Source organism: Pogona vitticeps, chromosome 4 (assembly GCF_051106095.1).
Source record: "Pogona vitticeps strain Pit_001003342236 chromosome 4, PviZW2.1, whole genome shotgun sequence".
NCBI classification, from domain to species: Eukaryota; Metazoa; Chordata; class Lepidosauria; order Squamata; family Agamidae; genus Pogona; species Pogona vitticeps.
This window is the reverse complement of record NC_135786.1, coordinates 207,585,220-207,599,648: the sequence shown is the minus strand read 5'-3', so window position 1 is coordinate 207,599,648 and position 14,429 is coordinate 207,585,220. Positions and strand designations below refer to the sequence as shown.

Here is a 14,429-nt window from a genome sequence, read left to right as displayed (position 1 = left end):
AGGGGGAGGCCCAGGCACATGTGGTGAGAATATTCATAATTATCTCCCCTGGAAGATGAAGATAAATATCTTATGTTTAGTTATAATAAGGCCTTCAATGTTTACATCCACAAATGCTTTTTATTTTTTAAAAAAACATGTTTTAATTTATAAATAGACCAGAGTAGTATTGCCAATAAAGGGGCAGTATATTAAACAAAAACAAGCAAGCAGGCAAGCAAACAAAGAAACGAACAGTTTCAAATCTCTTGCTTCCTTTTTGCTTATTATCATCAAAATTGTTTTGGTTTTGGTTTCTGAAGCATTGCGCCAAAGCCAAAGATTAACTACTGTATGCATATTTCCCAGGCAAAGGGGAAGGCTAATCACTAGCAGAAGTTCTCAAAATGTCAGAAGCAGGAAACAGACATCTAGAAGCATTCTGAAGTACTATCAGGGAAAAGAACCTGCAATTTTATAAAATAAGATGAAAACTGCTCTCAAGGAAATCAAAAGAAATAAACCACCAGAAGTGGATGGAACGTTGATAGTGCTTTTAACAATTTGTAACATTCTATCAAAATCCTTACAAGAATGTACCAACAGATATGGGACACAAAACAATGGATGACATTCAATGTACATTTCAATCCCAAGGAAAAGAGACACTACAGTGTGTCCTACCTACAGAACCATCACATTAATTTTCTAAGAAATCAACAAGATGCTCAAGATTTCACAATAAAGACTTTTATCATACAGTAGGACCCTTGTTTCTATGGGAGATCCATTCCACAATCTACTGCAAATACCTGGATAGTAGCAAACCCTATGTACAACATACAATGGAGTGGAACAAAGACCACAAGGGGGCATGTTCTATATAGGATTGCAGTAAACTGCAAATGACTGAAATTGTGAATACCAATCCTTGGATATGGGAGTCCTACTGTATGTGAAATGAGAAATACCAGATGTTCAAGCTGGATTCAGTAAAGGAAGAGGTACTATAGACTATATTTCACATATATGTTGACTAGTGGAGCATGCCAAAGAATGTCAGGGAAAAAACAGTGCTGTTAGATTACATTAAAGTTTTTACAGTTATTTCCATGATTGTGGATCACAGAACTCTATTGATAGTTCTAAAATATTATGAGTATGCTACAATATTTGATTGTCTTGAACTATAGACAAGCAGCTACCGGAGATGGAGGAAAAAACATTGTTTTCATTGGGCAAACTTATCAGATAAAAGAATGTTTTATCTGCCGGTCATATGAAAAATTGGCTTACATTCAGCTGAAGGAGGAACAAACATCAATAATTTAGGATTTGCAGATGATACTGTATTATTAGGAGAAATTTTGCAATGATTTCTAATGAAGGAAAAAGAAGAAAGCAGAAAAAACAGGACTGGCTGAACATTAAGAAGTAAAAAATCATGACTGCAGAATACTACATCACTTTAATGTGAAAATGAAGAAATTGAAATTGTTTATATGCCTTGCTTTGAATATCAATGAAGATAAAGACTGCAGTGAAAAATCAGAACAAGCTTGGCAGAAAGGCAGTTGTGAGGCAAATAACTTCAAAACAATGAAAGATCCTACAGTGTAGGGATGGGTCCCTGGAGACTAATGCCAAGATCATCCACACTATTGTATTCCTGATCATCATGCATGAGTGTGAAAGTCAGACAGGGGAAAAAATGATTTGTTGGAAAAAATGGTGCTGGGGAAGACTTTATGGATACTATGGACTGCCAGAAAAAAAGAACATGCAGATCCAAGATCAAACCAAGCCTGATTTCTTTCTACAAGCATGAGAAGCAAGCAAAAGGTGGATTTTCCTCCCCTGTATGGGAGACGACACTGTGATAGTCCCAAGGTCACCCAATCAGTTTTATGTGGGGGTTTAGTTTCATGTCTCCTGAGCCTATTCTTTCAATGTTGTACCATACCATTTCTGACAACTGGGCTGTTGACAGTACAGTAAGTTTATCTGTGCACCCATTTGTCATTAAATCCCCCATTAGACACAGGGAGACAGAGCAGACATTCATGAGAAAATATTGTGCTGTGATCCAGTGAAAAGGCAAAGGTTTCCTTTAGCAATGTGACTGCCTTGATAAACTTGCAAATATAGATCAAATCAGGGCTATCGGCACATTTCAGATGCAAACATACGGCAAAGCAAAGAGGCTAGAGCACTCAGCATAACGCCCCATACAGATACCTTGCGTTAAATCCAGTGTTCATGGGGTTTTAAATGTTCAAATGAAAAGGACGCCATACAATTAAAACTGGTGGAAAGGGAATTAAAAGTATCTGTATCTTATATGGAAGACACTGAGCAAACCTCAAAAGACATGACTAATAGCTTCAACCTGCAATGAACCTCAAGACCTCTACTGAACATTCCAATCATGGAAGGTTTGCTTGTTTGCTTGTGTATTTGTTTTTCTTATTAGCTGCAGTGCGAAGTACAGTACTTTTGTAGGTGCACCATGGTGCTTGGGCTTTGTATTCTCAAATTGTCCATTAATTCATTCAGTCGTTCAGTCGGCCATTCGCTCTTTCTTTCTTTCTTTCTTTCTTTCTTTCTTTCTTTCTTTCTTTCTTTCTTTCTTTCTTTCAATTTTGTCTTCCTATCAAAAAATGAATGGCATTGTCCGATCATACTTGCAAATTTTACTTTTTGGACTACAATTCCATTTCTTTCTTTCTTTCTTTCTTTCTTTCTTTCTTTCTTTCTTTCTTTCTTTCTTTCTTTCTTTCTATTTTGTCTTCCTATCAAAAAATGAATGGCATTGTCCGATCATACTTGCAAATTTTACTTTTTGGACTACAATTCCAGAATTCCCCAGCCAGAGCAGCTCCCTTACTTTTATAAAGCAACATTTCCCCTGCGATTGTTTGTAAATTGTTATTCAAAATACAGCATGGATTTCTGCATTTGGCTTTTTGATACTCAAACTGTAACCCAGAAATTTCACTAATGATACAGAACAAAATTCACAACATTTCTTCCATTTGAACCATTTTGGAACAACAATTTTCTACAAGTCTAGAAGGTCTGTATATGGCTACATATTTTAACAGGGATACTATACCAGATGACAGCAGGAGCTGCGGGGCCTTTAACCCAGCTGATTATTATCCACCAGGCAGTGTCTATGCCTGGAGTCATTATGCTTCAAATGAAATTAATTACTGATCTTGTTTTACCCCATTTATCTGTAGCCAAGGGGGAGATAAAGCGGCTGCACAGAGATGGGAGGAAATAACTTGTTATGGTTGATGTCTGACTTTTTAACATCACTCTACCTGCTTCTGGAAACAAAAGTCTATACCTTTTTAAAAAATAATAAGCATCCTGTGTTGCAATCTCTGGTGTGTGACCACAGCATATGTTTCTTGTTCAGAGAGATAAGAAAGCAATGTTTTGCCCAGAAGGAATTTTTGCAGCCTTATATACTGGACTAGAAATCAAGAGAGTGTCAGGCCTGAGAAGTTACAGGCTGGATTGAAAATGAGAAATCCAAGTGGCCAGCCCTCATGTGTGAAATAGCATGAAAAGTCTGTGTGAAGAACTGTAAGTGGAAGCATGAGTATCAGAGAACTAATAGCATATTCCTAGCCAATAACTAAGGGGCAAACATATCCAGTTCTTGGAACAGCTAACGTGTGTCTCCAGTTCTTGGAACAGTTGCCTTTGTGGATGATATATTCTGGCATCTCAGAGATATCATGACAGTTGAGGGATTCTGGAAGTCGTAGTCTGTGAAAGTAAGACTTCTAACTGCTGTTTTTATTTTGTATATATAATAAAATGGCTGAAACATTCATAGCAGAAGTCATTGGTCACCAGCCTTGAGTCCCCAGATTTCTTGGACCATATCTCCCAGGATATCGTGGCTGGCACAGCTTGTAGTGAATACTTCTGGGAGTTTTTATCCAGGAACATCTAGGGACCCAGGGTTGGGAACCACTGGCATAAGTCAAGTCATAACTTTTAGTCTGTTCCTCCCTGGTAAACAAAGCACCCCACTGTGATTGTTGGAGATGCATGTTTGCATGCACTTAGCAAGCATGCATGTACACCCCCAAGAGTTGTGGCACGCTAGGGACAGTATCATGGTACTAGCCCAGTTCTGGGGAAACAAATCACACAGTACATTAAGACAGTGTCCTTCAGTTGCATTAGCTATACACACTCCAGGCACATACCTAGCTAAATTCACGTACCATGCTTTTGTAAGGGGTTTCCTTTACATCACCTCCTTTCCCCATTTTCTCCAATATTCATCATATACGTATTTGTGTGCACTTTCCTTCAGTATTTGTATCTTTGCTGGGAGAACAATGATGCAAAATGGCAAGAAGAGTAAATACTGAAGGATAATGCTAGTTCAGTTTGCTCTTTAGTCTGAGAAGTATGAATACAAACAGTTCTTATCAAAAGGTGAATTGAATGCAATTCTCCCTCATTCCTTTCTATGGTAACAGACAATGAAGAACACATGAAAACCTTAATCTAGTAGTCCTTTTGATTTGAAAAAAAAACAACAGAGTTTCTTTTTCCCATGTTATGCTCCTTTGATATGAAGGCGTCTCCATGCATACACATTCTTCTTGCATGTAGACAAGTAGACGTTGTCTAGAGGGGCAGGGTAAAAATTGAATAAATACATAAATAAGCATTCATTTTTTGATTGGAAGACAAAGTTACTGAACAGAGACTGGGTAAAAAAAACAAGGGTTTGAATCTTTATGCTTCTGATTCCACTATATCCCTCTATTCCTGTCCACCCCTCACCTGAAAGAGCAGTGCCTGGAGATTTTTTCCCCCTATTAAATCTTTTCATCAGCTACTCAGAATTTCCCAGTCAACAAGCAAAAACTTTGATGGGCTTAAGGTTTGACTTAATGAGGCCCGCATTTCAGTCTCTCCTGCTAAGTCTTCAGCAGACACAAAGATGCAAACTTTGACAGGAGCACAGCAAAACTGCCAGGTAATCTTTTTTTTCTAAGGAAACCATAAGTTTCTTCTTCCACCTTCTACCTCCACATGACCAAAAGGCTTGTTCTACAGCAGGAGCCTTGTTAACCTTTCCATTCTCTCAGCAGTCAAGAACTAAGCATGCAGCCTTTTGCTACAATAATGCACTATGGATGTGCACTCCTGTTATTACATTTGATAGCTTGGGCATATTTTATCACCAGCTCCTGGAGATGGGGGTGGGGTGAGAGACATGCTTTAATTATTGCATTTTATTCCCCTAACTTGCTAGCACTAATGCAGGTCCAGCATGGAAATTAACCTAGTTAATCCTCTATCAATATAAACTCCACAGGAATTTCCTCTTGATTGTCTCTGCTCCAAGTTTAAAAAATTAAAAAAATGAAACTTGTTAGGTATAAATCATGGCCTTCTACATCAGGGGTTCCCAACTTTGAGCCCCCAGATGTTCTTGGGCTGAAACTCCCAGATGCCTTCACTATTAGCTGTGCTGGCCAGGATTTCTGGGAGTTGTAGTCAAAGAACATATGGGGACCCAAGGTTGAGAACCACTGCTCTAGAGGCATTGTTTACTGCTTGTGAAATAAATGCCAAATTGACAAGACACCTATTAATACTTCAAGGTATGTGTGGAATAAACTAACAACAATAATTATATTAGTGATGCACCTGAAATTGCTAGATGCTGAACAGTAAGAAATGCCTTGACTGTTGGCTTACAATCTACTTAAAAGCAAAACATATTACAAATGAACTTTACCAGTAGCTAAGGTTTCCAGCTTTTCCTTTGGTTTTATCAAAGGTTCTATTGCCTAAGCTACAATTTATTTCTTCGTTTTCTCTTTCTCTTTTCTCCCTCTCTCTTTTAAGTGCATGTCCTCTATTTTCCCCTTCAGATGTTTTCTATCCTTTAGTGGCTCACTCCGCAGCACCTCACAGTTATGTTTACTGTAATTTTTTTACGATAATGAACAGAAGGTTGCTCTTTTGTTCCTGCAGTGTGAAAATGTTGCCCTTTCCCAAGCTATTTTGTTTTTCTTCTATTTAAATGAGTCTCTTTCCTTGACCTAGTTTCTCATTGTTCTGCAGCATGAAACAGTTAGGTGGGTGGGTGGAGTTAATTTTATTTTTTGTCCAAATGGTCTAAAATCTTGATTATGCCTCTGGCGTGACTCATACTGCTCTTTCCCATTTAGTGCTTCTTGAGTCAAAAGTGAGCAATTTCCCACATTTTAAATGTCATATTCTCTTTTGAACATTTCTTTCCCTTTTCATTTTCTTCTGGATGGGCATTGCCTTTGGTGAAAAATTATCAGGCACTGACAGGGAATTTTAAAAGGCGCTAACATGCACACCACAGGACCTATGAGTAGTTAAAATTTTTCTACATGAAGTGAGAAGAATCAGGGTGTGAGCAAAAAAGGAGATAGGAAAATAAGGAAAGGAATGGGGGGCAGAAGGAGGATTAACTGGGATGCAGTTACAGTATGCAGTTTTATAGCTCTGTTCTAAGTAATTGGAAATGAATCCCATGGATTTCAGTGGTAAATGAAAATAAAAAGCTTCACAAGCATTTTTATCCTTGATAAATAGTACCCCAGTACACATGAGGTAGGACCACATTAATAATTTATTGATTTAAGATTTATTTATTTATTTATTTACTGCTTTTACATTCTGGCTTTCTGCTTTCAATGAGAAGTTATAACTAGATCTCAACCAGATTTAAACTTTTTTTATCTTCAGCAAGGTGTCCATATCAACATCCCACACCTCCATAGTGTTGCCTGGGCGCAAGACACGAAAGAAAATCATATTCCCAGGACATTTTAGTGGTCTATCCAAAAATCAAAAGCTCTGGATCAATCATTTCCTTTATCCCATAGTTCTCAAAGTGTAGGAAGTGCTTTATATGAGCCAGTGTCATTAAATATTTGATGCCATATTTCCATTTCTAAATGGTATAGCCAAGCAATGTACCTAACTTATATCATGTTGGTTTAAGGTGCTAGTTGCTCTGAAGCTTGTAGTATAGCTTCCTTGTTTAGATGTAACAGGGTAGTAAGTTTCACTGACAAGACCGCCCAAAGGATTTTGCTGTGTAGGCAAAGGAGAATATAGTACATTTACCATTGTATGTACAGAAGTTAGTGGTACTGGGAGATGAACCTTATTATCAACATTGGCAAGGGATAGGGTCCTCTACCATTCCACCTTAGAGCAACAGCAGGCCAGTTTACAGTAGGAGCAAGAAATTACTGTCATGGTCTGTAAGCACGTTTTTGTTTGTTTCTAAAGTTTACCTACTGATTGATGGGAAAATGTTTCAAATACTTCAATGCTCTGCTCCTATTTCATGCCTTCGGTCATTTTGCAGAATGGTTTGGTTATATTTAATAAGTCCTCATCTCATTCTGTGTTACTTTTTTTCTCTGTTTAATGATCGTCTATAATTCATCTCTTATTTTTCTTCACTTGATGGAGCCATCTAAAAAGAAGAACTTTACTAGTAAAAGATGTTGTGGAAGTAAATAGAAATTCTTCATTGCTCAGAAAGGGGATCTAGAAGAAGTCTCCCCAAAGAATATTGTGAATACACTTAGGTGTCCCCTGGGCAATAGTGTACAGTTGGCAGATCCTTCACTTCCAGAAGCATGGCACTGGAACTGCACCAAAACCCACCCACTTCATGGATGCCGACACCTTGAATGACAGCTGAAGTAAAGGAAAAGGTTCTGCACACATCTCAAGTTCCAAGTGCTTCTGGTCAAAAATAATCTGATTGTCTTAAAATTTTAATTGTTTTCTTGATTTTGCCTTTTTCATATGTGTCCATTATTTTAAATTGTGCAACACTCTTGATGTCAGTCAGTAAATCAATCAATCAATCAATCAATCAATCAATCAATCAATCAGTCAGTCAGTCAGTCAGTCAGTCAGTCAGTCAGTCAAGAAAGAAAGAAAGAAAGAAAGAAAGAAAGAAAGAAAGAAAGAAAGAAAGAAAGAAAGAAAGAAAGAAAGAAAGAAAGAAAGAAAGAAAGAAAGAAAGATCATTCAGAACTTGTTTACTTTGAAGCAGACAGATCCCAGGAAAAATGCCTAGTACAAATATATTTTTCTGGGTTGCACACCATTTTATGACCTGTCTAGAGGATGTTCAACATTTCACTGTATTAATTTTCTCTCTTTTGTTGGCTAGGTAGTTAAATATGTACAGTATTAGCACTATTTTTGGAAATCAGTGACCCATCCTGCTCTAATAGTCAAAATGCTACAGGCAATTTGCTTCTCCTAATTAATTAATTTTCATATCTTAACAGTTATGATTAGATTCTGTTTAACAGTGTTTTGTGTATGTGTCAATATACATTCCAGTCCCCAAGAAAGGAGATGCCAAGGAGAACAGTAACTATAGGACAGGTTGCTGTCCTCTGAAGATGCAGGCCACAGAGACTGGCGAAACGTCAGGAAGAACAACCTTCAGAACACGGCCAAAGAGCCCGAAAAACCCAGAACAACCAACTATAGGACCATTGCTTTAATTCCCCATGCAAGCAAAGTGATGCTCAAGGTATTGCAACAAAGACTTTTACCTAATGTGGAACAAGAAATGCTTGATATTCCAGCAGGATTTTGAAAAGGAAGAGGCACTCAAGATCATGTTGCAAATATCCACTGACTACTGAAGCTCGTGAAAGAATTTCCGAAGAAGATCAGTCTTTTCTTTATAAACTAAGCAAAGGCTTTGACTGTTTTTAGACCATAAGAAAATATTGGTTGTTCAAAAAGAAATAGGTGTGTCTCAGCACTTGATTGCCCTAATGCCTAACCTTATTGTGAAGAAGAAACCACCATTAGGGTAGAACATGGGGAGGCAGAATGGCTTTCTGTAGGCAAAGATATCAGAAAAGGGTGCACATTATCCCCTTAGCTATTTGATCTATATGCAGAATACAGTATACTGTATCATATGGAAAGCCAGAACAAGTTTGTATTTCTGCATAGTTTTCCTATGAATTCTGATACTGCCTGCTTGTTTTCTAGTAGCTCTCCCATATTTTGGCAGACCAGTTATTACTGACAAAACCTGGATGAGGCAGATCTAAACCTGTAGGCTGCCTAAAGTAACTGCTACCTAAAGTATACATCGCTCTCACTGTACAATAGAATTACCGACATAAGGCTATCTAGGCCTCCCTAAATCTGCCGATCTTCCAGGTATTGTCTTCCACAATCACTTAATATTGAACAGTCTGGGCAGGGCTGAGGGGAATTCTAGACCACAATGTCTGGAGAACCAACACTTTCCTTGTGATAGAAAGAAAATCTATAGGCTGGGGACCAGTCTATAGAGATGTAAAATAATAAAACGATAGAATCTTACAAAGTTATGTAGACAAATGTAGAAACCAGAATAATTCTGTCAGTCTATTCAGATTACAAGGTTTCTGACAGTAAAGAGTGAATCCAGCATTTTCAAACATACTAGGTAAGGCAGAGTTCCTTTTCTAAAGAAAATTGAATTCTTTTTGACTTACTAGCAAAAGTTCCCAGCTTTGCACATGTTAGAATAACCCTTATTTCAATAAACAAAGCTTTAAGCAAATAGCCCCTTTTGAGAGAGGTCTTCATATCGGACGTATGGAGCTGCTGTCTTACAATAGGGGAGAATGGCAGGTCTCAAGCTATACTGTCCATGAACCTATAGGCTATTCAGAGAAATCTTCCACCTAGGGATTGCAAATGGTACTCAAGGTTTTAAAGCAGTGGTTCCCACCCCGATGTCCCCAGATATTCTTCAACTAAAACTGTACTGGTCAGGATTTCTGGGAGTTGTAGCCCAAGAACATCTGGGGAATCAAGGTTGGAAACCACTGCTTTAAATATAGATCAGTGCTTCCCAACCTTTTTCAAGTCATGACTCCCTTCTATAATAGCCAAGCAATCCGTGATGCCTCTACTATATTTGCATAAAAAGGCATTTTGATGGGTTAAAGAAAACCCATTAAAAACAGATTTTTCAGAATATAATTTTAACCTAATACAGAGGTACCTCGACTTACAAACTTAATCTGTTTTGGAACGACGTTCGCACATCGAAAAGTTAGTAAGTCGAAGTACCATTTCCCATTGAAATGCATGCGAACAGAATTAATCTGTTCCAGCATTTCAAAAGGCAAAAAGGCAGGGGGAAAGGGCTGGAAATTCCAATTTCCTGCCCTTTCTCCCTACCTTTTTGGCTTTGGAGCTCTCAAAGGGCTTGCTCCAATGTTGGGGGGAAAGCCCTTTGAGAGCTCCGAAGGTGCCAATTATGGCAGCGGGGACTCCCAGAGAGGTCTCCCAGGGCTTTCCCGCCACCATGGGAGACCTCCCTGGGGGATCCCTGCTGCCGTGATCGGCGCCTTCGGAGCTCTCAAAGGGCTTCCTCCGATATCGGGCGGAAAGCCCTTTGAGAACTTCAAAGGCAAAAAGGCAGGGAGAAAGGCCGGGAAATTTGAATGTCCAGCCCTTTCTCCCTACCTTTTTGCAGGGAGCCATTTATGAACGGCTCCATTCGCAAAAAATGGCATTGACTTGTGAACAGAGCCTCGACCTCGTTCGTAGGTTGAGCTCCGTTCGCAAGTCGATGCCAATTTTTGCCAACAGAGCCATTTGTAAATCAAAAAGTTCGTATCTAGGGACATTTGTAAGTCAAGAGTTAACTGTATATTAATATTGATATACTATTATATTATATAATAGTATATAATTATGAGGGGCTGTAAATCTGCTTTACCAGATAAAATTTAAGAAGAAAAAAAGTCAACACATTTTGAGTTTAATTTACACGCGGGGGAATGAACCTCCCTTCATGTTTCCTCTCTTCAAGCCCCCTTGGTGAAGGGCCCCTCCCCCTCAAGCCCAAATAAACACTTCCCCACACAGGCCTCTCTGAATGCTCCACCCCAGCCCAGTTCTCCTCCCTGACCTTTTTGCATCTCTTGCCTTCCTCCCCTATGACTCAGGTGGGGCCTGGAGGCATCTCCCCACCAAGTCCCTCCCTCTATTCACTGTGTTACCATCACTGCACCCAGAGGAATGGAAGATTCAGGCAGAGCTAAAGGTGCTGGTGCCACTGCAGTAAAAACAACTTTTCCATCCTGCCACCATCTTGGGCATTGGGATTCCTGGCATGCATCACATCTCACTTCATTCAGGTCTATTTGAGCCTAATTAACAATCAGGTTCAAAGGGCTGAATGTCAGTCCTCCAAAGGTGGATGCAGAGGAGCAGAGAAAAGTGAGCAAGAGTGGCTCTTTTGGGGGGGATGGGGTAAGAGTGATGTTCATGTATATTCCCTCAGAGGTGATAATGGGAGATGGGAAACTTATGCTGAGAGACACCACCCCCCAAGAAAAAGCCTTCTGGCTTGGCTTTCCCCCCAAATCCAAATATCCAAGAATTAACAGCAAGCTTCATGTCTAATATGAATAATTCTTATAATTTGAAATATGACTTCAGTATCTTCCATCTTGTGTTTGATTATCTTTGCATACAAAAACACATTTACAAAGCAGACGAAATGCTAAATGTTCCATGTTACAGTGATAAGGCAATACAGACATTTTTAGAGTTGTATTCGAATGACACTTCCTTTTTATTTACATGTATTGTTGTTGATGTTGTTAGTGTTGATAATTCCATGCAGTGCCCCCAAAGGGAATAATTATGAAGACTGAATACACTTCTAAAAGAAGCAGTGATGACGACATCCATCATTTGTCTATTGCTTTGCTAAATTAAGGTTTATATTGGCCAAAATCTTGATGGTTCTGTGCCACAACGATGTACAACTGCACAGACAAGCCTACCCATGCTTCTGGAGAACAATCGATCTCCTCAGCTTCCCTTGGCTAGGGTCGAAGTTTTGACAAGGAAACACCACTGCATCAGTGTAGTTCTTTCTGATGGGATTGGGCCATTCCTTCATTCCTTCATTTAATATGCCGCCTTTCTTCCCATGAACACACTCAAGGTGGCCATTTTCTAAGTGTTATATAAAAAGACAAATGTTATATAAAATAAAATGCAGTGTAATCTATCTTCCTCAGTTGTGCCACAGAAATCATGCCTGAATGCGACAATATAGAAAGGAAGGCAGCAGGTGGACAGACAAGCTTTTTTCACTCATGGTTGCCATACGGACCCTCACAGCTATCTCCAATAGGCTCTTTTATCAAAGAGATTTTATTCAGAAGAAGAAAAGTCAATTCGGTCTCACTTTCCTTGCCTTGTACTTCTCAAAATATTCATTTTAGTGGAAAGCATTGAAATTGCCCTTTGAAAGCTTCACCCACATTCCTGCATTTCTTATTAAAGAAAGGATTTCAGTATATGGATTTATTTTCCAGCTCATATTTTCTCACTCTCATTTTAAAAAAAAAAATCTTCAGCCTGGACTCCTTATCATTATAGGTAGTGCCATTCATATGAGCAAAGACTAAACCTGAAGAGAACATTGTATAACTTGTTTGGCATATGCTTTCTGATTTTGTGTGTTTGTGTGCTTCTGCCTCCTTTCCCCTCCTCTTTTGAATGTAGGGATCTGTTCAACATTTGTTCTTCTATCCTGCTATTATTGGTTCTAAATTATTGAAAATTCTTGGGCTCTTTCCAAGCAGAATCTTCTGCTCAAAGAACACACTTTGATGTAGCAGATCCTTCTATAGGCAGAAGCAGAGAAAAATAATTTCCATTAATTCCCTCTTCCTCCCAAACAGGGTTGCCAGGTTTGCAGGATCTTTTCCCCTCAGATTTCAGTGCCGAGACCCGAGACAGAGAGCAGTCCCTTGTGATGTCACAGAGGCAGAGTGGACAAGAATGGGGAGTGGAGCTTTTTCTACAACTTACCTTGCTTCTTCTTGCAGATACCTCTGTTTGATCAATGCCTTTCCATGAATCATTGTTGAACACAATCCATTTCCATTTCTCAGGTCATAGAAACTGATGTCTGAACCTCTCTCTCTCTCTCTCTCTCTCTCTCTCTCTCTCTCTCTCTCTCTCTCTCTCTCTCTCTCTCTCTCTCTCTCTCTCTCTCTCTCTCTCTCTCTAAGAGTCCTACAGAACTTTATAATCATTCAGTTAAAAAAGACAAAGAGGAAGAAGAAGCCTGTTCTTGTCACAGGCAGTATTTATTCCAAAAAATGTTAATTACAAAGGCATATTCTATAAGTTATAAAAAATGAGCTCTCAATTAAATCACATATATGAATTTAACAGATTATATAGTTAATAAATTGAACTAATGCACAAGCAATAATAATATCACATCAGCATATAGGAAAACAAAGTCTTACCCCCCTCGCTTAGCAGAGTGTTCTCCCCTCTAATTTTGCTCTCTTGACATTCTTTGCTCAGCCTATCATTTCTAGTCCTTATTTGTGCCCTTCTCTTTTCTTCATCAACTATCAATTATCCCCTTACCCCGGAATAAGACACAAGACAATTGTTATGGAATAAAACACAGGCCACAGTTTATAAATATTCATATTTATCCTCAAAGGAAAAAGGGGAGGTTCCTCTGTAGTGCGGAATCAGGTTTTGCAGAGGGGTCTCACTGGACCCCTACCAAACTATGCGCGAGTCCTGAGCCCCAAGATCTCACAGCCGTGAAGACAGCAAGAACCTGGCAGGCCCAAATTTGACCAACCCGGACCTCCAGTGCCTCCTTGTTGACTGTTGGTCCGGGAGCAGCCCCAGCAGATCTTCTCCCCCAAGCACTGTAATTGCATGATCCACAGCATTGGGAGATCAGATGAGCTATACCTTACCTGTGGTTGTGAGGGGACTCACCAAAGCCCTTTTTATCTGCACTACCCGCCACAGCATAGGGGCAAGCTATGCTTAAGGCCCATGCCCGCCATCGAGCCTCTCGAACTTCAAGAGCAGCCCCCCCGAGGTCTGGCAAAAATATTTCCAAACCTCTATTAGAGAGGTATATTCCATCCAGTTGAAATAGCTCTGGCCTATCAATGTGGATCTCCTGGTGACCAATCACCATTCCAAGGCCATTACACACCTCTTGGCACACCTCCCTGTTAACATGCCTCCTTGCAGTGTTAATGCGCTGTACCTATCGTTCCTCGCGCCACACAAGGCAAGGGATTATCGTCAACCAGATAACACTCAGTGAAGGGTACGTCATCCTCAACCATCTGAGGTCTCGCAGAACATCCAAAACCAAGGCCTTGCCACCATGCTTAGCCAGATCGTTGCCTCCCAGGTGTATAACCAACACATCTGGGGGTTGTGTGCCAAATGCAGCTGTTCTGCATAACTGGCTCCATAGCAGTCCACAGATCCCTCTCCAAACAATTTGGGCTCTGTCTCCAAGACCCAAATCGCTCCCACCTGTCGACTTAGCAGCATACCTTGCTGCCCTGAAA

The 14,429-nt window shown here is 39.6% G+C and overlaps 1 long non-coding RNA gene across 1 annotated transcript; it reads right to left on the bottom strand.

Annotated features, from left to right (window-relative positions):
• Positions 1-1,339: 1,339 nt before the first annotated feature.
• On the bottom strand, positions 1,340-13,009 carry LOC144589263 (uncharacterized). The gene is made up of 2 exons (XR_013545295.1): positions 12,895-13,009; positions 1,340-2,629 (listed from the first exon to the last, which is right to left on the bottom strand). It is a non-coding gene; the product is annotated as an uncharacterized LOC144589263 (long non-coding RNA).
• Positions 13,010-14,429: the final 1,420 nt, after the last annotated feature.